The sequence below is a fragment of the Rhinolophus hipposideros genome (genome assembly GCF_964194185.1).
Source record: "Rhinolophus hipposideros genome assembly, chromosome: 1".
Lineage (NCBI taxonomy): Eukaryota > Metazoa > Chordata > Mammalia > Chiroptera > Rhinolophidae > Rhinolophus > Rhinolophus hipposideros.
In genome coordinates, this window is record NC_138047.1 from 21,199,025 (window position 1) to 21,222,280 (window position 23,256).

The following is a 23,256-nucleotide window of genomic DNA, read 5'->3' on the forward strand; positions in this document are numbered from 1 at the left end:
GATAAATAAACTTCATTATGTATGTGGTTTTGGTTTATAAGACCTGTCTTATTGATGTAACAGTTCCACTGCCTGCATTCCCCATATATTTGTCAGCTGCTTGAGTTATTTTGCCACATGAGTGGCATGAGTGCCACTTGTGATGCCCAAATGTAGAAAGCTACTCAGGGACCTTCAGGCTCCTTGGGAACTGATCCCCAAGTTCTTTTTACTTTGAGATAAAGCGGGCTAAACAAAACCGTGGCCCCGTGGGAACTGGCTCTACCATTTCTCCTCTAGCTTTTCCAACCAATTATTGGGATAGCTCTCATACTTTTTACATCTTCTGAGGGGTTTCATGGCTGTATTGATTGTTTGTATGACTACTAGGTTGTTTGCATCATTAAAAGGTCTATTTCAGAGCTTCCAGTGGTCTTTTTTAATGGTCCTCCACGTGTTTTCTGAATTGGGCACCAACATTACCTGCTTCTCCATTGTTTCCCATTTGCTAGGAACTGTTTGGGGGCATGTGCCTAGGCAGCTGATGACAGGGACAATTGACATTTTATAATGCCCCATTATTCAGAAGAATGCCTTGTAACTGATGTTGGCAAGTTCATTAAAACATGGTGCCCTCAGCAATGTTTAAAGTTCATGTTGAGAAAGATGAGTTTGACATCTTTGTTAAACAACAGGAAAGTTAAGGAAAATGGATTTTTCAAACATGCCTTTAAAATGCAAAGCCCAATGGTGAGAAAATTAGCTTGAAGTCTGAACTCATCATCAATCTCCATATATACTTGTACTGCTTTTGTGCCCATCTCCTTATCTCTGTGCTGTGCACTCTCCTTCAAATGTCTGTGGCTTTTCTGTAGTAGATGTCCTTTTAACAGATCTCCACTTAGCCATCTCCGGGATTAACCGTCCCTCTCAATTCTCCCTGTGACATGTCCAGGGTGAGTTCCAGGACATGCTAGACTTTTGCAGCTGATAGGCTAGTCTTTACACACTTCTGCTTCTTCTGATGGAGTTGTTTGATTACTGAGAATAAATTGTGTTTGTTTCAAATGTGTTTATGCCAGTTGTTATGGTAATACTGTAACATAACTAAACATTAGATAAGTCAACAGAATATGAGTGCCCAAAGAAAGAGGGTTGTTATTATGAAAGTCAGATCAAATGCTTGGATAAGAATGAAGATGGGTGGCTGAAGACAAATGCTGTCAAATTAGTTGCGGGCATGAGAAGTGTATAAGACAAGTACTAGAAGTAAAGAAGGATTCTCTACTCAGCTTGTTTTATAATTCTTGCCACGTTCTGACTCCCATTTAAAGGGACAACCTGGAAATTGTGCAGTTAATACATTATGAGTGTGATTTGTGCAGAAAAAAAAACAAGGGAACTCCAATTAGAAAGTTTATGCTTAAAAGAAAAACTTGCCATCAACTAAACTGGTGAACAAATGTCCAATATATTTAATTTATTTACGTTAAATTAAGTGTTTAAGACATCCATTATTTTTATATAATTTACTGCTCTAATTAACTGCTCATCTCTCTGAACCAATAGCTGATAAGAGGAATTCTGGAGCACAGATCCTTTAACATACTTCTTAGGTGCAGTCTCCTCCAGGAAGCTTTCTCTGACTCTCCTCTCCAGTCTGTTACGCATTTCTCATGCTGGCTCCCAGCTGCTTGTCCATCACAGCATTTAATGATATCATTACTGTTGGCTTAGCTGTCTGTCTCCTTCACTGAGCTGTAAGCTTGCTGCGGGCAATGAACTCATTTTTAATTTCCATATTCTTAGGTCCTAAAACACTGCCTGGCCCCAGTGTGGATGTACAGTGCTCACTGAATGAATGTTGAAAGACAGACTTCATTCAAGTGTGGATGGAATAACCAAGATAAAACAAACAAACAAACAAACAAACAAACAAACAAACAGGTGTATTATTTTATGGCAAGATAGTGGCAAAACTTTGTTGGTAGAAGGGGCTCTTTTCTCTGTCATTTAAGATGTGTTAAAGAATGAGCTTAAAGAGGAACTAGCTGGGGATCACAGAGCAACTCGAATGCATTTTATTGTTTGTGTGCACTGTCTTGACACACCATCTAACTGCGAGATATTTTGGTAGGCTTTTCCACTCTGAAGAATTTTCCCTCCGCTTTCTTTTTGCTCTGTGTGCTGTGTTCTGTTTCCAGCAGCTAATGAGCAAGCTGTGGAACAGGGCTGGTGCCACTCCACATAGGCTGGGAAAGCCTCAAAGAATCTGAATCCTTCCGCTTCAAATCTTGTTTATTCTTCTTCTCTTCCCCAACCTCAAATCGACATATGCTTCTACTCTGGGAATCTAGGGGAGTTCTCAAGGCCATATATCCTGTTTCCTTTAATAGATTTCCAGCCTAACTAAGCTAAGCATTTGCTTCCTTTTTGTCCTTTACATTCTTTAATTCCTTGGTCTTAACTCTTTAATCAAATGTCTTGCTTTAATTTTCCCTTGCCCTGTGGCCTGTGGCTTATGTCTAGCCACAAAACGTTCCATGTTGTATATGTTTCAAAAAGTGGCCCACATGAGGAAATGTTTCATTCAAAGTGAACATTATAGATTGAACACTTACGAGTTTAGAACCAAATAGTCTGCAGTAGGAGTCAGTCATAGAACACAAATGACACAGGCACCGTTTAACAGAAAAATTGAAGAATGAATTCATTTAATATAAGCAGCAGTTTAACGTGGACTTTGTAAGCACAGAAATATGGAGCTGAATCTCATTCTACTCACGTTCTGTAGGCATGCCTCTTTTCCTGGAGTCCCCTGAAAAGAATGCCAAATTAAAAAAAGAGAAACTAAGAAATAAAACTCTCTTTATTCCAAATGACGTGGTTATCTACATTAAAAATCCCAAAGGATTCTCAAAAAAACTACTAGAAGTAGCATGAGAGTTTATCAAATTTATAGGCTACAAGGTCAATATATGGAAATCAATTATATTTCTATAGACTAGTAATAAATAATTGGAAACAACATCAAAACCATGAAATATGTAAGGATGACATTAACAAAATATTTGTAAGGTTTGTATGTCCAAAAGTATAATATTTTGATGAGAGAAATCCAAAAAGACTTGAATAAATGGAAAGATATGGCATGCTTATGGACTAGAAGACTAAATATTAAGATGTCAGTTCTCCCCAAATTGATCTATAGATTTAATATAATCTCAATTAAAATCCCAGGAAGTTTTTTTTGGGAAAACAAAAAGACATACTGATTCTAAGATTGATATTGGAAAGCAAAGGACCTAGCGTAACCAAAATAACTTTGAAGAACAAACCTGAAGATTCACAGTGACTGATTTTAACACTTACAGTAGCCACCACTAAAGTTTCATTTTCTGCAGTTTCAGATACTCATGGTCCAAAATATTAAACGGAAAATTATTAAATGGAAAATATTAAACGGAAAATTAAAAGTCCAAAAATATTCAATGGAAAATTCCAGAAATAAACAATTCATAAGTTGTAAATTGCAAGCTGTTCTGAGTAGCATGAGGAAATCTCACACTGTCCTGCTCTCTCCAGTCCAGGATGTAAATCATCCATTCGTCCAGCATTTCCACGCTCCCTGCCTGTTAGTCACTTAGTAGCTGTCTTGGTTCAGATGGACTGTTCTGGTATCTCAGTGCTTGTGTTCAAGTCACCCTTATTTTACTTAATAATGGCCCCAAAGTGCAAGATGGTGATGCTGGCAATTTGGATATGCCAAAGAGAAGCCGTGAAGCGCCTCCTTTAAATGAAAAGGTTATGTATGTATAGGAACACACATAATGTATGTAGGGTTCAGTGCTATTCTCAGTTTCAGGCATGCACTGGGGTCTTGGAGCATAAACCCTGCAGATGATGGGGGACCAGCGTACTATTAAGCAAGACAAATAATACAGCGTGATACTGATGAACAGATAGGTATATAGATACATGGAAATGAATAGAAAGTCCAGAAATAGACACACACTTTCTGAGAACAATCCCGGACTTATAGATACGTCACTCCAGACTCTGCCTCCAGTGTTACATAACCATCTTCTTGTGTATTCTTTGTTTCTGTGTCTCTTTCCCTCTTCTTACAAAGATACCAATCACGTTAGATAAAGGTCTCACCCTACTCCAGTATGACCTTAACTAATTACATCTGCAATGACTTTATTTCCAAATAAGGTCATGTTCTGAGATACTGGGAGATTAGAAGTCCAACATATCTTTTTGGGGAGACACAATTAAACTCATAAAACTATACAACTCAACAGTCCCACTCCTTGGTATTTACTCAGGAGAAATAAAAGCATATGTCCTCACAAAGACTTGTATGAGATGTTTATAGCAGCTTTGTTCATGGTCCCGCCACACTGGAAACAATTCAAACATTCATTAACTATAAATGAATAGATTATGGTATATCCATACAATGGAATACCACTTGGCAATAAAAGGATAAGACTACTAATACTTCTAAGAACGCGGATGAATTTCAAAGCATTGTGTTAAGTGAAAGAAGGTATACAGAAAAGACTGCAAACTGTATAATGCCATTCATTCAACATTCTGGAAAAGGCAAAACTATGGGGTAAAAATCAGGGGAGTATTGGAGGGCGAGGACTAAAGGTGGGAAGAGAGTATTGAGCACGAAGGGGCAGGAGGCACCTTTTTCAGGAGATGAAAATATTCTTTATCATAATTGTGGTGGTGATTACACAACCATGTACACTTGTCAGAATTCATAGGACAATACATTACAAAGAGTCAATTTTACTGTATATAAATTATACATCAAGAAAAGTGACTTTCACAAAAGTTCGTAGGTACTGCAATTTAAAAATCAAAAGTAGTTAACAAAATAGGACCCCCGATTCTTTGAGATCTCACTGTAGGCAGTCTGTACAGTTGACCCTCAAACATGAGGGATTAGGGATCTGATCCCTTGCACAGTGGACAATTGTATAACTTTTAACTCCTCGATAATTTAGTTGTTCCTTGGTGTCCATAGGGGATTAGTTCCAGGACTGGCCCGCACCCCGCGAATCCCAAAACCTGTCGATGCACAAGTTTCCTATATAAAATAGCATAGAACAATGCCCTCCACATCCGAGGACTCCCAACAGTGGATCAAAAACAGTACAAGTATTTACTGGGGAAAAAAACACACAAATATAAATGGACCTGCAAAGTTCAAACCATTTTGTTCAAGGGTCAGCTGTATATAAGCTATTCCAAATTGAGGACTTAAGGTTTCTAACAAAGATTGTTAGACGTATGAAGGTTAACTGAAATTAGTAAATGTCAGCGTAGCTTCCCCTGGCTGGAAATCAAGAAAGGAAGTCTCTAAAGAGTCAGAGTCTGTACTTTGGGGCAATGGTCCTCTGATAATTACAGGGAGCAGTCCTTAAGACAGCTTGAGACTTAGAAAACCTAATTGATGAGCAGTAATAAGGCCTCAGCCTCAGCTCCTGAGTGTGTGTCAGGCTATTTCATCCACCTGAGTGTTACCTACTTCTGTCCTTTCTCCCAGACATGGCTGTGTTCTGCTTTCCCTTCCAAGACAACTTGCTCTTGGTTTTGGCTTGCTCTCTGTCTTGGCTTTGGGCTTATTGTTCTACTTTTGTCTGAACTCAAATATAGACAGCTACTTCCATGTTTCCTCAATTTAAAAAAGCCATCAGTTGTGAAAATATGATATATTGAACTTTAAATTACAGAATGAAGAGTTTTATGTTAAATCATATTGATGTATCCCTTTGTTTTTCATCTGGGTCTCCTGCATTCTTGATGCCTTGAGCAAGGCCAGGGCTCTCTCTCACTTCCTATTTCAAGTGTAAGAGCCATGTATCTTGCCCAAGAAAAGGGCCCCAGCCTTCACATACAACCCACTTCTCTTTGCAGATACTCTTATCTTAACACACACCAAGCGCTCATAAGGAGCATAACAAGAATCACACACACGCAACAGGAAGGTTTGTTTCCTGAATCTTTAATTAGCAGTGAAAACTGGGGCATGACCTTAAAAAAAAAATCTTAAAACACCCTGTGTCTTTCTCCCTGCTAATTTCCTTTTCCTTCCCAGCCTCTTTATTTCCTCTTTTCCCCTTCCACCCCACTCTTGTCCCCAGTCAGTTCTTCTTTTCCATCTTCCTTCTTCTCCCCTTTTCTCTCATTGCTCCCTCTCCACTTCCTAGTCTTCCACCTCCTGCTCTCCTTCGCTCACCTGCTCATCTTAGTTTTACTTTATTTTTCCTACTTTCCCCATGTTCCTTAACTGATTATTATGAAGGATTCAAATGTATCTTTCATCATTGCTGTTCTTATTTAATAAAGTTTTCCAATAAGCCTAGGAGAAAATCTGCCACAAGCTTGACAATAATACATTCACTGGGTCCTTCCACTTTTTTATACCAGGCAGTTCCAGGCGAGGAACAATACCCTTTATCAGCTTCTTGGTGTTATTCCAGCTCATGCATATTCATATTTCCTACCTCATTAGTAGTCCCCTGGGCTTACTCTGTGTCATTGGGAGAGCACTGAGAATGTAGAAATCTCAGTTAAGACAATGCCCCTTGTCTTTTTCATTTGCCTTGCTATTTTTTTGAAGCACAAGTTTCCAATGGGTCTATAGAACTGCTAATCAGATTCTTTACCTACATATAAAACTGAGTCTTAAGAACAGTTTTTCCAGCAAATATGCAATATATTCTAAGTTCAGCTTTATCAAAATTCTCAATAAAGATACCCCGTTCTGACTTCCACAAGGAGATCAGAATGATTTTTTAAAAAATATCGTCCCTAATGAGCTTTATATAATGCAGCAGGGAAATAGCTAACATCTTTTGGAAAGATTTAACATAACCTATAAAAACGTTTGAAGGAATAAACTGTTAAGCTAAGGTCTTGGGGGGCAATTATTTCATACAATTGGGAAGTAATATTTTAAATAATTCTGTCATACTGATGGCTCTCTCATTGTGCTAAACACTGAAGGGAGAAAACATTGACTCTTGCCTGCCTTTAAGCTTTACAAGGTAATTAGGGGGAAAACAAGGGAGATGTGTACAAAAATGATGACACACAACAGACAAGTCTATCAGCTTCTTGAGTGTAGATACTGTGCTTTTTATTTAACTTATTCACCTCCCAAATCTAGCTCACCCTTTGCACACAGTGATACTTAAAAGGATTTTAGAAATACTAAGTGTTATAAAAATAAAAAAAGGAAGCAATTAATCTAGATTACGAAAGTTAGGAAACGCCTCTAGGCAGAAGTAGAACTTGAGCTGAAACTTAATATATGGGTAGAGTTTGGATCTTTGAAAAGGGGGAGGAATAGCATTCCTGCCAGAGGGAACAGCATGGACAGGATTTAGAGGTGGGAGCAAGTGTGTTTGTGCCAAAGTGAGGAAAATTGGCTGGAGCAGAGTGTTCACGTTAGCCCGGTCAGGGTTTAATATTTAAAAGGCCAGGAAGAGTAATCATTAATTTTCTTGGTATAGGATCATTCCCATCAGTTTACAAAGAGCATGACAAGCATTAAACACAGACCTCAACTTACCACTGATTTCTTCCATTTAAAAACAAACAAACAAACAAACAAACAAACACATTGAGCAGAACCTTTCTTTGCCCTATAGTCTTCATCTACTGCCCTAGAAAAAGTTGCCTATCCCAGCTGCATCCAATTCCTTTCCTTCCATTCTTTCTTGGAGCCCTCCCCCCGCCCCCCAGCCAGGTTCCCATCCCTACTGCTCCACCAGTGATGTTCAGGTGAGTAAATGCAACATTCAGCTCTCAGTCCACATCTTACTGGACCGATGTTTGAGACAGTCAACCACTCTTTCCTCCTGGAAGCACTGGCCTCACTTGGCCTCTAGGATCCATACTCTTAGTTTTCATTCTTTCTCACTGACTATTGCTTCTCAAGTCTCATTTGCAGGTTTCCACTCATCTTCCTGACCATTCTGGGTTGGGGTGGCCCAGGCCCAGACCTCAGTCACGTCATTGGTGATACACACAGTCTTCTGGCTTTTGGTATCATATACCCACTGGTGACTCCAAAATTTATAGCTCCAGCCAGGGCCTCTCCTCTTAGCTCTAAATGCATAGCCAACCACTTACTTGATTATCTTCATTTGAACCGTGAAGGACAGCTCAGACTCAACATACCCAAAACTGAACTCCTGATGTTCAGGAGCCTCTAAAAGCGGAGCCTCTCAGAGCCTCCTCCTTCGAAGGAAAAGGGAATCCATCCTGCCAGGTCCTCAGGCCCAAAATTTGGGAGTCACCTTTGACTCTCTTTTTTCTCCCATTCCACATCTAATCCAGTTGCAAATCCTGTTGGCTGTACCTTCAAAATATCCATAATGTGAATGTTTCTTATCGCTCTGGCTCAAAGCACCACCTTCTTTCTTCAGAATCAAGCCACAGCCTTCTGAGGTGTTCTTTCTGCTTCCACCTTTGTTCCTGTAGCATTTATTTTCACCCAGCAGCCAGTTGATCCCTTTAAAATGTACAGCAGACCAGGTCTCTCCTCTTCCCAAACCCCTCCAGTGGCTTCCTAGCTCGGAATCTCCTACAGGAGCCTCTAGGGCCTTAAGTGATCCATCCCACCCTCTCCCATGACCTCTCAGAACCCCTCATCTGTCACCTCTCCTGCTCAAGCTCTACCTATGGCCTCCTGCTGTGTCTTGAATTTGCTGTGCGTGCGTGTGTGTGTGTGTGTGTGTATTTGTGTGTGTGCGCGCGCGTGCTTGTGCACATGCCAGCCTCAAAACCTCTGCACTTGCTCTTCTAGCAGCCCAAAGAGCTTGTATTCCCAAAGCCTGCACGAGGACTTCTTTCCTGCCCTTCAGGCGTTCACTCCAATGTTACTTTTTCAGAGGAAACTTCCCTTGCCACCCAATTTAAAATTTATACTTTCCCACCCCCACTTTCTTTCCCCTTCCCAGCTTTATTATTTTTTCTACAGCATAGCAACAATGAAGATTATCTGACATACTATAAGCTTTTCTATTTTCCTCCCTCCCTTCCTTCTCCCTTTCCTGTTTGATTCCTTTCCTGTTTGATTCCCTCTTCTAAAATATATATCCCATAATGGCAGGGATTTCTTTTCCTGTCTTGTTCACCATTGTAATCTCAGGGACTAGAACAGTGCCTGAAACAAAGAATGTGCTTGAGAAATGTTTGTTAAATAAATAAATGAATAAACTCCCATTTTAGTGATGAGAAAACTGAGTCTTAGAGAAGTTGAATAAGTTAGCCAAAGTTACTCAGCTTCCCAGCAGGGGATATAGGACACAAACTCACATCAGTTGGACTGTGGACACAATCACTATATTATTCAGCCTTTTGGTTGGCAAAGCAAGTATTCTTTATTTTACACAAGGCATGGCACTGTTCTCCAAGGCATTTTTTATTATATTATTGGATGGCTTCTCTATAACATGGAAAATTTTATTTTTCTCCATTATTCGGAGTTACAACTTGCTCAAAAATAAATAAGGATGATAAAAGAACATATTAATTCCAAATCAACATGTCACTTTATAGATTACTAAAGGTTTTATTTTGGGATTCATTTGTATTTTGAGGAGACTGGAAAAATCAGAAATTGAATTACATTCATTATCCAAAGTAGTACGGTAGATTTAAAAAAATCATGAAAGAAATATTCAGAGTCCTTCATAACTTGGCTTATCTGTTTTTATCTTAAACATACAAAGAAAATAGCTAATTAGGAAAGAATTATCTAGACATATATTTTGATATTATTCATAAATAATAATAGATGAGACCCAGCTCTTTCTAAATCTTTGAGTCTACTATTTCTGAAGATGTGTAAAGTTCTTCTTTCAAAGTAGTAATTCTGATCAGCAACTAAAATTCATGAGAAAATGCATCATTCTATAAATTTCCCCTGCCTCTATATATTCAGCTTGGTTGGATTCATTATCATTGGCTCCTTAGGACAACTGTTTAGGGGGAAAGAAACCCATTTCTAAAAAAAAAAAAAAAAAAAAAAAATGGTTATATTTCAAGTGTATAACATGCTGATTTGATATACATAGTAAAATGATTACTACAGCCAAGCTAATTAACATAATATCTCCAGACATAGTTACTGTTTGCGTGTGTGTGTGTGTGTGTGTGTGTGTGTGTGTATGTGTGTGGTGAGAATACATGAAATCTACTCTTTTTTAAAAAAAATATTTTTTTTCAGTTACAGTTGACATTTAATATTATTCTATATTAGTTTCAAATGTATAGCATTTGAACATTTATATAACTTATGTGGTGATCTCCCAATTAGTCTAGTACCTACCTGGCACCATACATAGTTGTCACAACATTATTGACTATATTCCCTATGCTGTAATTTATATCCCTGTGACTATTTTGTAACTGCCAATTTCTACTTCTTAATCCCCTCAACTTTTTCACCCTGCCCTCCAACCTCCCTCACCTCTGGCAACCATCAGTTTGTTCTCTGTATCTGAGTCTGTTTCTGTTTTGTTTGTTCGTTTACTTTGTCCCCATATAAGTGAGATCATATGCTATTTGTCTTTCTTAGTCTGATAATACACTTAGCATAATACTTCTAGAAATCTATTCTCAGCAAGTTTCTAGTATTCAATACAGTATTATTAACTATAGTCATCATGCTGTACATTAGATTTCCAGACTTACTTATCCTATATAACTGCACCTTAGTGCTCTCTGAGTAACAGCTCCCCTTTCCTCCACCTCCCCTCCCCTGGTAACTACCATTCTACTCTGCTTCTGTGTATTCAACATTTTTAGATTCTACTTATAAATGAGCTCATACAGTTCTTTTCTTTCTATGTCTGGCTGATTTCACTTAGCATGTGTCCTCAAGGTTCATCCATGTTATTGCAAATGGCAGAATCTCCTTTTTAAAGGCTGAATAATATTCCATTGCATATATATATATATACATATGTATGTATGTATGTATGTATGTATATATATATATATGTATATATATATATATATATATATATATATATATATATATGTATGTATGTGTGTCACAACAAATTTTTTACCCAGTCATCCATGGACAGACACGTAGGTTGTTTCCATATCTTGGTCACTGTGAATAATGCTGCAGTGAACATGGGCGTGCAGGTATCTCTTCAAGGTACTGATTTCCTTTCCTTTGAGTATATACCCAGAAGAGGGGTTGTATGGTAGTCATATTTTTAAGAAAACCATTTCTTAAAGGAAGAGGTCATTTGGAATTTTCATGAAAGAAACGCCACTGGTCTGGGTTTGAGGGGAGAAGCATTGTACAGTTTGGACTGGATTAACCTGGTGGGTGTGGCCTGCTGGTGCTGTGGCGTGGGCCACAGTGTGTACAGGGTATGGGGCAGTTGGAAGGAAAGCAGTGTGTGCGGATGTCCATTCAATGAGGACTAAGTATCTGTAGTCCCGGCAGAATTTGACAGAGATGGAGAGGAAAATGTAGGTCTGAGAGAAGGGATAGAGAACGTGATGGCTTGGTTTTGGGACCTAAGTGGATCTGGAGCCTGAGACAGGAAATGGAGATTATCTTAAAGCGGTGGGGGGATTATCTCAAAGTTGTGGGACTGAGATTGTCAGGGGGTCCTCTTGAAAGGGAGCATATGGATAAGTAGGGAAGTTAAGAGGAAAAAGAGAAGTTCTGCTTTTCATTAGTCATGCTGGTCACCCGTCTCTCAAAAAGATTAAGACTATCTCTAGCCAAGCAAATCATTGCCTTTAGCAAATCATTCTTTTCTTAAATCAAATGGATAGGGGTGATGTTGGTTAATCACATGATATAAGTTTCAAGTGTATGATTCTAGTGTACGTCTGTACATTGCATTGGGTACGATTCAAGTGTACGTCTGTACATCGCATTGTGTGCTCACCACCGTAGTCTAGTCTCCCTGCATCACCATGTTTGACCCCCTTTACCCTCTTCATCAAGCAAATCATTCTGCAAATCAATTTCCATAGTACTAGGTTCCTCCTATTCCAGGAGAAAATGTGAATTGCTGATCCAATTCATTGGAAGTTTATGAAACTGCATGCTTCCTATTTCATCCTGAGTCGGCTGTAACAAGTTGTCTTTTCCTAGGAATTTTTCCGTTGCATCTACATTTTCAAAGAAAATTGTTCGTAGTGTTCCCGTGTTCTCTTTTTAGCCTTTGAGTATCTGTAGTATATCTTCATCTTCATCTTGTAATATTTCTGTTACTAGTTCTCTCTGTGTGTCTTTGTCTCATCACTTTGGACAGAGGATTGTCCATTTTATTGGTCTTTTAAAGAAAAAGAGAGTTTCCATTGTATTTTTACGTTGCTTGTCTTCTTTTACCCTTTAAGTCGTCATTTATGCACTGATATGGACGACAGCAGATGGCTTAAGCAGTTGTTGTAGATAGACATGATCTGGGGAAAGCAGGTGCGTGTCAAAGTAGCTTTCCTGCTCTGTGTCTCAGCTGTTGATTTGCAAAGGGGGGTCACCAGGGTGAGCTGGAATCAGGACAAGGCAGGTTGTTCTGAGCAAGGATGGTGGCTGTCTGAGGGGGGATGGGGAGGATTACAAAACGTCTCCCGGAATGGCCGTTAGCTGCTCAGAAGGACTCTCTAGCCTTTTCTCCTTCATTCTTTCTCTCTTTTTCCTTACAAAATGCGAATCTTTATCAATACTCACAGTGTCCAGCTAAAGCTAACATTAGGTAGACTTCGAATTTGTGTTAAATTTAAGTGGAACAAATAGAAAAAGGTTATCCGTTGAAAAGCCCAGTAATCACTTGTACTTCAACTGTGTGGGTGATACAAGTCCTCTAAGCCATGTTAATAAGCAAACTTCCTCTGGCAAGATTTAACTTGAGCTGCAGTTTGGACTTTACTTGTAAACCCAAAGTGGATAGAACGCGTCCACTTTCCAGCCAAGCCTGTATAGATTTATATATTATAGATTATAAATTATAGATTTATAAATATATAGATTTATATATTTATGTAGATTTATATATACATGTACATCTTTGTATATATACATGCATACATGTATGAGTGCTGTTATTTTTATATAGATTAGGTCTATATCTAGATCCATATCCGTATCTATATTTTGCTAGAGAACCATTAAACCATTAAATCCAGAGGAAACAGTTTACAGTGAATTAAATATCTTGTCCAAAGTTACAAAGCTACTTGTTAGCAGAGCCAGGTATGAGATCTCATCTGCCTTAGGCTAGGCTTCATTCCACTACTCCATTACTTGTTTTATTGCATTGCTGAAAAGGTAGGTGAATATATATGTACATAAATGGCATTCAACTAGTTATTCCCAATATAAGCATTTTTAAGGGATATTTCCTGCTCATAAAAATGTGTGTATCTGGAATGTACATCAGAAAGAAGAAAAAAAAGTTGGAACAAAATGTAGAATGTTCTCAGTGAATTGGTCATTTGTTTTATATGTTATTCAAATTAGGAAACATATAGGAATTATCTTTATCATGCTTCAATGCAGAGATGGTTTGTTTACTCATTAATATCTGCTATTAAGTTCTCTTAATATTTTTGACAGGATGAGGGTTTGTGTGTTTGCTCCCTTCTCCCCGCTTTTTAAGATTTAGTTTTAATGTACAGGAAGACTCTCAGGAAATCCTTTTTTCTGGTTTTTGATTTATGCAAAGAAAAAAGACGTAAAACTCAGGTCTTTGTATCATTCAGTAGTTGTTTATGTGACTAACAGCTGTTTCTCTTGATTCTTAGGTGATATTTAGTTACAGATTTGGATCACCATCTTATACAGTACCTTTGATTTTAAAATTATGAATAACCAAGAGCAAGTGTTTTGTAAAAACGAAGTTAAGCATTTTAGGCAACACATGTATTAAAGATTTTGAAATTAAAACTCCTAAACTTTAAACTCTGGAAATGACGGTGTTCAGTTACTTTATGAGCTCCAGCTCTGATGTTGGGTTTGTGAAACATTTCGTAGTGTATAACTATTAAAAGGGAGAATATTCATTTTTATTATTGGTGCTATTAGCATACATAATGAAATTATTCCATTCCTTTGCTCACAAATGTTCATGCAAAGAGACTATTTTAACGAAACAACTCATGATCTTGCTTATATGAATGATCTTGCTCATCATTCTTTTTGATGTGGGTATATCATTTTGATCCTTTTTAAGTACTGCTAATTATAAAAGGTACATACACGCTGTATTTCTTTGGCAAGCCATACATCTTGTCACAAAACTTTTACACAAATGAGTTCTTTAAGTTTCTTCATGGAAAAGCATTATCTTCATGGGTTATATAAAACGTTGCATTAATATTATGCAACAACAGTGCAAACTACTTAAGCAAAATAAAGGAAATACTATTATGTTCATATTATGCTATTTAAGTGATAAAATTAATGTGCTATATTAACTTTGTCTTTCTTTCCCTACTTTTTCAGTATTCAGGTCATGAGGATTTAATGAAAACCTACTACCCATTGAGCTGTATGGGAGTTAGGTTATTACCTTATCAGAATTCCTTCTTAGACCTGACTTCTTCTGGTTTACCTAAGTAACTGATGAGCTTGTGTGTGATAGTTCCCCAAGTCTCCCATCTTCTGCGTGCCCTCACATTATATGTTTTATACTAAGGAATGTCTGTCTCTCTGTCTGCCTATCCATCCATCTATCTATATTCCTGACAGTAAATTCTACGATAGGCTCCACGATTTCTGGCCCTCCGTGTACATGTGATTAAATCATACAATAACCTAGGTACTACTGTGAATGGATTTTGCAGATGTAAGGACAGTCTCAAATCAGTTGACTTTAAGATAGATGTTCTGGGTAGGCCTGACCTAGTCACATGAACACTGTAAATCTGGGTCTAGAGGCGGAGATGGAAGAAGGCAGAGATGGAGGGAGGTGGAGATGGAGGGAAGCAGAGACTGGAAGCAGCAGGATTTAATGGGCTTGACAGAGCGGACCACATGGTAAGGAGTGTGGGCAGCCTTTAGGAGCGGAGAGTGGCTCCCCATTGGCAGCCAGTAAGGAAGCAGGGACCTGAGTCCTACAACTACAAGGAACTGAATTCAGCCAACAGGACCTCGAGCTCCAGATGAGATAAGCCATGAATCCTGCCAAGATCTTGATTTCCGATTTGGGGGCCTTGAGCAGAGTATCCAGTCAGGGAGTGCCTGAACTAAAGCCAGGATGAACTTATATGTGGGTGTTATCAGACGCTGCTAAGTCTATGCTAATTTGTTATGCAGCCATAAATAACTAATACATGGATTTAGAACCTGGTCAACCTTAGCTTTTTCAGAGTCCTAAAGCCTTGGTTCTTTTTTCTTTTTTCTTTTTTTCTCTTTTTTTCTTTTTTTTGTCTCCCTCTTATTCTTATTTGAAACCAGAAACAAATAAGCAGAAATCAAGTATTTACTTTACTCCATCAATTCAGGACATGAGGCCAGTACCAATCTATTGAATCTGTTGTGGCTTTTATGTTCACTCACAAAGGGCTTTTGGCTTGTATGTAATCAGAAGGATGTCCCTTGAGATGACTGTTATCACCTGTCACGGTTACCCTTCACTGTGTAGTTGCACAGCTCTGATTCAGGGAAAGATGATTTGCCAAGAGGGCCACACCAGTTCCAATTTTAGTACTCAGGTCCCTTTGTAATATGACTACCTCTTCTACCAGCGAAGGGGAGAGTCCATTTCCCCAAACCTTGGATTTGGGCTGGCTCTCTGATATTTTTGAATGATAGAATATGCAGGCAGATGACCTTGAGGCTGGACCTCGTGAGGCTTTACAGCTTCCTCTTTCACTCCTTTGGGCCCAGATACCCTGTGAGAAAGTCCCAGTGAGTCTGCTGAGAGCTGCATGAAGGGCAGTTGAGGTGACCAAGACGACAGCTCCAGTCAACATCTGGACTTTGAGGCCACCCAGGACAAGCTGGTCCCTGGACGATTTCCCAACTGACTGCAAATACAAAACAGAACCTAGCTAAGACCAAGTGGAGTGGAAATGAGCTGCCCCAGCTGAGCCATATCCAAATTATCAACCCACAGCATTGTGATCAAATCGTTTGTTCTTATATCAAGCCATTATGATTTGAGGTGATTTGTTGTTATGCAGTAATAGGTAACTGATACAGATATTAAAGAACATGACTTTAAAAATGATTTTAAAATGAAAACTGTTTTTTTTGAATGGGTTCTTATCTATACAAATGTCCATGTACACAGTGCAAAATTTAAGATACAAGAGAGTATACACATAAAAATCAATTTCCCGTCTCTAGGGCTTTATTAAGCTTTTCTCATCTCATTGGAGCTCTTCAGGATGAAGGTTAGGGCATAAAACAAGAATTTCAAGATTATGCATAGGGAAATGACCAAAGAAGGAGCTACAGAACAACATAACTTATTCCAAATTGATTTGCTTTGCTTTGTTCCACTTTATGTTCCCAAAAATTCACCTCTGCTTTCTTCAGTTTTCCGTAGAATGAGTTTAAAAGGCCCCCAGGTGCCAAAGCTAAAGGATGAGGTTAAAGCTGAGTATTTGAGTGACCTTGTGGGTGAGTATTATAGGATGGAAAATTATCATGTATGTTTTCCAGTAATGTGAGATTAGAGAATCTACACCAATGATGGGTTAAGTGATTCAAAAATCATTCAGAGCAGTATTTTCTTTGTCTTGTATTTGGAGAAAGTAAGTCAGCCAAGGCCACTCCATGCACCTGATAAACCATGTCAGCCCACGAGCAGAAACCCACACAGAGCTGGGTGCCTGGGCTACTGGCTCACCTGACTGTTCTTGAAGTCCTGTCCACAGCCATAATGGGGAATCTACAGGACATCAGGCTCAAATGAGAGTTTGGATTACCTGGTGTAACCCTGGGGAGTCTAGCTGTGCCCTAAAATTCCAGACTTATTCATTTGAAAAACATCCGTCATGCACCTGTTATGTTCCAGGCACTGTTGGTAGATGGTATGGATACAAGCCTACATATCACTCTAGTCCATAATCTTTTTTTTAAATTTATTGGGATGACAATTGTTAGTAAAATTACACAGATTTCAGGTGTACAATTCTGTATTACATCATCTATAAATCCCATCGTGTGTTCACCACCCAGAGTCAGTTCTCCTTCCATCATCATGTATTTGATCCCCCTTACCCTCGTCTCCCACCCCCATCCCCCTTACCCTCTGGTAACCACTAAACTATTGTCTGTGTCTATGAGTTTTTGTTTCTCATTTGTTTGTCTTGTTCTTTTGTTGTTTTGCTTTATATACCACATATCAGTGAAATCATAGGGTTCTCTGCTTTTTCTGTCTGACTTATTTCGCTTAGCATTATACTCTCAAGATCCATCCATGTTGTCACAAATGGTCCTATTTCATCTTTTCTTACCGCCGAATAGTATTCCATTGTGTACATATACCACAACTTCTTTATCCTTTCATCTATCAAAGGACATTTTGGTTGTTTCCATGTCTTGGCCACCGTAAACAAAGCCACAATGAACATTGGAGCACACGTGTCTTTATGGATAAATGTTTTCAGATTTTTTGGGTAGATACCCAGGAGAGCAATTGCTGGGTCATATGGTAATTCTATTTGTAATTTTTTGAGGAACCTCCACAATGCCTTCCATAATGGCTGCACCAGTCTGCATTCCCACCAACAGTGTATTAAGGTTCCTTTTTCTCCACAGCCTCTCCAACACTTGTTACTATTTGTCTTGTTGATGATAGCCATTCTGACTGGGGTGAGGTGATATCTCATTGTGATTTTTATTTGCATTTCTCTGATGATCAGTGATGTTGAGCATTTTTTCATATGTCTATTTGCCATTTGTATGTCCTCTTTGGAGAAATGTCTATTCAGGTTGTCTGCCCATTTTTCAATTGTGTTGTTTGTATTTTTGTTGTTGAATTTCATGAGTTCCTTGTATATTTTGGATATTAGCCCCTTATCGGAGGCACTGTTTGCAAAAACCTTCTCCCATTCAGTTGGTTGCCTCTTTATTTTGTTGATGGTTTCTTTTGCTGTGCAGAAGCTTTTAAGTTTCATATAGTCCCATTCGTTTATTTTAGCTTTTACTTCCATTGCCTTTGGAGTCAAATTCATAAAATACTCTTTGAACCAAGGTTCATAAGTTTCGTACCTATGTTTTCTTCTATGCAGTTTATTGTGTCAGGTCTTATGCTTAAGTCTTTGATCCATTTTGAATTAATTTTGGTACATGGTGACAGATAGCAGTCCACTTTCATTCTTTTGCACGTAGCTATCCAATTCTGCCAGCAGCATTTATTGAAGAGGCTGTCTTTCCTCCATTGTATGTTTTTAGCTTCTTTGTCAAAAATTATCTGTCCATATTTATGTGGTTTTATTTTTGGGTTCTCTAATCTATTCCATTGGTCTATGTGTCTGTTTTTCTGCCAATATCATGCTGTTTTGATTATTGTTTCCCTGTAGTACAAGCTAAAGTCAGGGAGTGTGATACCTCCAGCATTGTTCTTTTTTGCTTTGGCTATTCGAGGTCTTTTGTGGTTCCAGTCCATAATCTTCAAGTTCTTATTTCTGGGGTCTATCCACAATGACTCCAGGGGCCCCCAAACCAAATTGGATACTTGATCCTACATGGATTAAAATCCCCTTAAGATTCCCAAGGAATGTGAAACATTCAGCCCCAAACAGTGGACTTAATAAATGAGTGTTGGCGTCCTGTCTCTTAACAAAGCTTTGACTCAAGAAGTTCAAAGTAATGTTTGATCTCTTAGTGTTTTTGGTTTAAAAGAAATTATAGTTCCTGATACAAGGGAAGGGCCATGGCTGAGAGCCTGTGGGCATTTATATCCCTGACTATGGAATACGCTGTACATTTGTATTTCTCTCAGAGGGCAGGGAAAAGGCTGTGTGGTCACTTATCACATCAGACACTCTGCCCACCATCCTGGCATCACAGAAGTTTGTCTAGGATGCTTTGGGACAACATTATAGGTTCATTGATGGATTAGTGTTTTTCCAAGTTTAGAATCTAGAATCTAATGTGTGCTTCTTGTATTAGTCTGCTCGGGCTGCCACAACAGTGACTTAAACAACAGACATTTATGTTCTCACAGTTCTGGAGGCTGGAAGTCCAAGATCAATGTGCTGGCAGGGGTGGTTTCTGGGGAGACCTCTTCCTAGCTTGCAGACGGTTGCTTTCTAGCTGGGTCCTCACACGGCCTCTTCTCTGTGAGGGGAAAGAGAGGGAGAGAATTACATTGGTGTAATTTGTCTCTTTGTCTTCTTATAAAGTCACCAGTTCTACTGGATTAGGTCCCTAAACTTATGATCTCATTTAACCTTAAATACCTTTCCAAAGGCCCTATCTCTGAATAATCTCACTGAGGGTTAGGGTTTCAACATATAAATTTGTGGGGGACACAATACAGTCCATAACCCTTCTTCTATGCCAGACTTCTAACATATGCTTAAGAATAAGGATATAAAGATATCAAACACCAACTCTGCTCCAGGAGGACACACATATTCGATACAGTGCAATAATGATAAGACTATGCTAGGGAGAGGCGGAAAAAGTCCATTCAGTTTGAGAAGGAGAGGGAAGGCTTCTCAGAGGAATGTGGGTCTCAGAGAGGAGAGGAGTTCTTGGAGGTTGGGGAAGAGCATACCAGGCCGTCTTCATATTCACAGAGCAGGGCCATTAGCAAACACAGCACTCTGCCTGAGTGAAGCCCTGGGTGTTTGGTGGATGTAAGAAGTTCTCACGAAAGTGGTCAAGGTGATATAAAGGAATTTGCTGCCGTTTGGGATACTGTACTAAGGAGCTTGGACTTGATCATGTAGAAGGAATTGAGCACCCAAAAGGAGTGTAAGCAGAGGAAGAACCCGAGCATATTTGCACTTGAAAAGTTCACTGGGGAAGCCGAATGGAGAAGCGTGTGTGTGAGATTGGAGGCTGGGGACAGCTGGGAGAGAAGTACCACAGTGTGGTGACAGACCCCAAAGGTCAACGCTGGCAGTGCCAATGGGATAGGGATGAGGCCTATCTAGGCATCCTGTGGAAAGCACAGGACTTGGAATTGACATCCTTGTGAAAAGCGAGGGAAAAATCTGGGCTGGATCCCAGGTTCTGGTTTGGTGACTGGTGGACCCATTGTCAAGAATAGAAACAGCACAATGCAAGGATGGAGAAAGAAGGAAGACTGGTGGGAAATGCCATGGATGAAATTCACACAGGGCAGTTTCTTGGGCTTAGAAGGAACTTCTCTTTTTCTAAATCCTGTGGCTGGTGATTCCACCCTTATTGGGCTTCAGGGACCTAGGGATGGCCACGTCCTTAAAGGGCTGTGGCTTTAGAGCATCTTTGGAATAAGTAATTTGTTTATTGAAATCTATGATAAGACTTTTCTGTATGATCGTGACCTGTTTTAATCAGAAAGCTTCCCAATAAATAAACCCTTATTCATCTGTTTCCAAAAAATTAAAATGTTTTTAATCTAAAATCCATTACTTTGCTGTCCTTTTTTTGTGACCCTGAAACAGGTAGCTTCCATTTTTGTACCTGCTGTGATTCAGGTAGATGGTAATCTAAGAGTCAGAGGGTTGGGCAGAGAAGCAATTTGCTGGAAGAGACCTGAAAAAAAAAAAAATCAGAGACAAAAAGAGGTTAAACAAACCCTTTCCTCCTTGCGCACAAATTATAGTCTCCAATTACCCTTTGATGAGCAGGGGAGGCGGGGCGGGGATATGAGTAAATTCCCAGGTCACTGGGTTTCAAGCTCCAAGCTCCAGCTTGAAATTTGTACAATTACAGCAAATCTGTTTCCTTTTCCTCCCTGATTCCTTTTGAGTTTTCTTCTGTGACGTACTGGCAGGATTTCAATAGAACACTTATCTCTGAGCGTCACAGACTTGGAGTGGAGATGGAGGCCACTCATCAGCCACCTTTGATTTCTCCTAGTTTTCATCCGGTGACACTTCGTTTTTTTCTTCCCACATTTCCTCTCCTTTTTCGAGCGTTTCAGAAGCCAACCAAACTAAAGAGATAGGAGGGAAACCTCCCGGAACCAAATCCCCAGACTTTGAGCACCCGCATTGCTGGGCGCCGTCCACGCGGGACGCGGCAGCCGGGAGCCCCAGGCCAGCGCGGCGGGGCGGGGCCGGGGCGGGGCCTCGGCAGCTTCTCCCCGCCCCCCGCCCCGCCCCGCCACTTAATTCGGACGCGCGGGGCCGCGGGGTGTGAAAGAGCCGCCCTGCGTCCGACCGGCAGCCGCTACGGTCTGAGCCGCCGCCTGCGCCGCCTCCGGGCCGCCGTGAGCCGCCGGGCCGCTGGGCGCCGCCGCCGCCGCCTGGAGCGAGCGCCGGGGAGGGAGCCCCGCGCCTTTGTGCGCGCGCGGAGGTAGGTTCGCCTCCCGCACTTACTTTGCACACAAAGACGGGGCGCTCGGAGGGGGCTGCGTGCCCGCCGGGGAGGCTGAGCGGCCCCAGCCCAGCCCCGACCCCGGACCCCGGGGACTCCCGGGCTGGCGGGGCCGCGGGGCTTGTCCTCCCCGCGGACTGTGAGGCGGGGGTTGCTGCGGGCGCAGGAGGGCGACGCGCGGGGCGGTGGGCGTGCAGGGCTCGCGGGTCACCCCGTGGCGTGCCCGGGGAGGGCGCAGGGCCGGGGCGTGGCGGGCGCCCGCCGTGGTGACCCCCCGCGGGAGGGTAGCTGGGGAGGCGGGGGGACGCCGCGAGGGAGGGGAGCTGGGCTTATTGTTGCTTCCGCGGCCCTGAAAACGGAGAGACCCTGCCTGCAGCGGGATGCGCTGCCCACCCGGTGCGCCGCGCCAGCCAGATGCTGAGCCCTCGGCGCCCGGCTCACCCCTCGCTGCCCGGGCGCATCCGGGGCCGCCGGACGCGGGCTCCGCGGCCCGACCGAGCCGCCGCCTGGGCAAACAAAGGAGGGGCCCCGGGGGGGATTGCCCTGCTGTTTTAAAGGTGACAGTGACAACTATTACCCAACAGTGCGTAAGTAACTTTTCCATTTTGACACTTCTCCACTCCTGGGCTCCAGGGAACCCAGTATCTTGGGTGCCATCTGCACCGAAGAAGTCCTAAAATTTTGGTGCCCCAGTTCTCCCCAAGCATCGTCAGGTCCCGCGGGGATGGCGTGGATGCGGATAGCTAAGCTTTAACGTGCTTAGCTATGTAGGAGAAGGTTAAGTCCCTTCTGAAATGTGAACAGGAATCCTCTTGAGAGGATAAATTGCACAACTCACTCTGCGGCAGGGTACCAGGTACCCGTCCTTCCTCGGCAAGACTGTAGTCAGTGCCAGTAAAGCAAAGTTATTTGATTAGAAGGAGTGATAGTCAAGGGAAGTACAGAAAAACAGGACGAGGCCTGCATCCTTAAACTTGTGGATTTCTTGCTAACAGGTACGTTAGTTTTCTCCTCTGGCCATGTTCCTGATCCATCGCATTGGAGATTTTAACTGTCCAAGTTGCTTTGAGTTGAAATGCTAGTATCTGGAGTGCCTGTCTAGAGAAGATTTCTTAGTGTGAGTAGTTTCAAGCTTAAAACTTTTAAGTATGAAATTATATATATTTATTAAAAAATTGGAAAAAAAAAGGTCACTCATGTACCCTACTACTCAAACACGCCCTGAGGATCAAGGCATCTTTCCTTGATTTAGGGCTTGGCAGCCATGGTGTGTGTGTGTGTGTGTGTTTGTGTGTGTGTGTGTGTGTGTGTGTGTGTGAGAGAGAGAGAGAGAGAGAGAGAGAGAGAGAGAGAAAGAGAGAGAGAGAGAGAGAGAGAGAGAGATACATGAGGAAGTTACTGATACTTCATCTTTACCAGTCATGTCAGACTAAAATGTGTCCAACAGCCATAGTTCTACAATAGTGGTTTGCTATTTCCATACAGGATTAAGACCAACAAGTTGTTTGAAATATATTTTCTTATACTCTTGCAAATAACCACCTGTACAGAAGGGAGAGGGAAGAAAGAGGAAAAACAATGCATATTCTGCTTAATTTGGAAGAATAGACTGACAGTGAAGTTTTATGGATTATATTCTTTAGATTTCAGCAATACTTTGGGATTGACTGTTTTTAAATATAAGTCAATCTACCTGCTTTAAAATATTTCAAAAGTAAAATTCTGAGATTGATGGGCTATATGGTATGTGTTAGAAACAAAGTCTTTTTGTAGAACAAGGA

General features: G+C 40.8%; 1 protein-coding gene across 4 annotated transcripts in view; it reads left to right on the top strand.

Annotated features, from left to right (window-relative positions):
- Positions 1 to 23,256, top strand: part of FAM107B (family with sequence similarity 107 member B) — a gene marked incomplete at its 5' end in the record, with an annotated part of 199,706 nt that overhangs the window by 105,322 nt on the left and 71,128 nt on the right. The window contains 2 exons of one of the 4 annotated variants that reach the window (XM_081054191.1): positions 21,295 to 21,454; positions 22,471 to 22,592. The exons of 1 other annotated variant lie outside the window; for it this stretch is intronic. Of the gene's footprint in view, positions 1 to 21,294; positions 21,455 to 22,356; positions 22,593 to 23,256 lie in introns of those variants that run through there. 2 more of the 4 variants (XM_081054190.1, XM_081054192.1) reach the window with 2 other exon arrangements.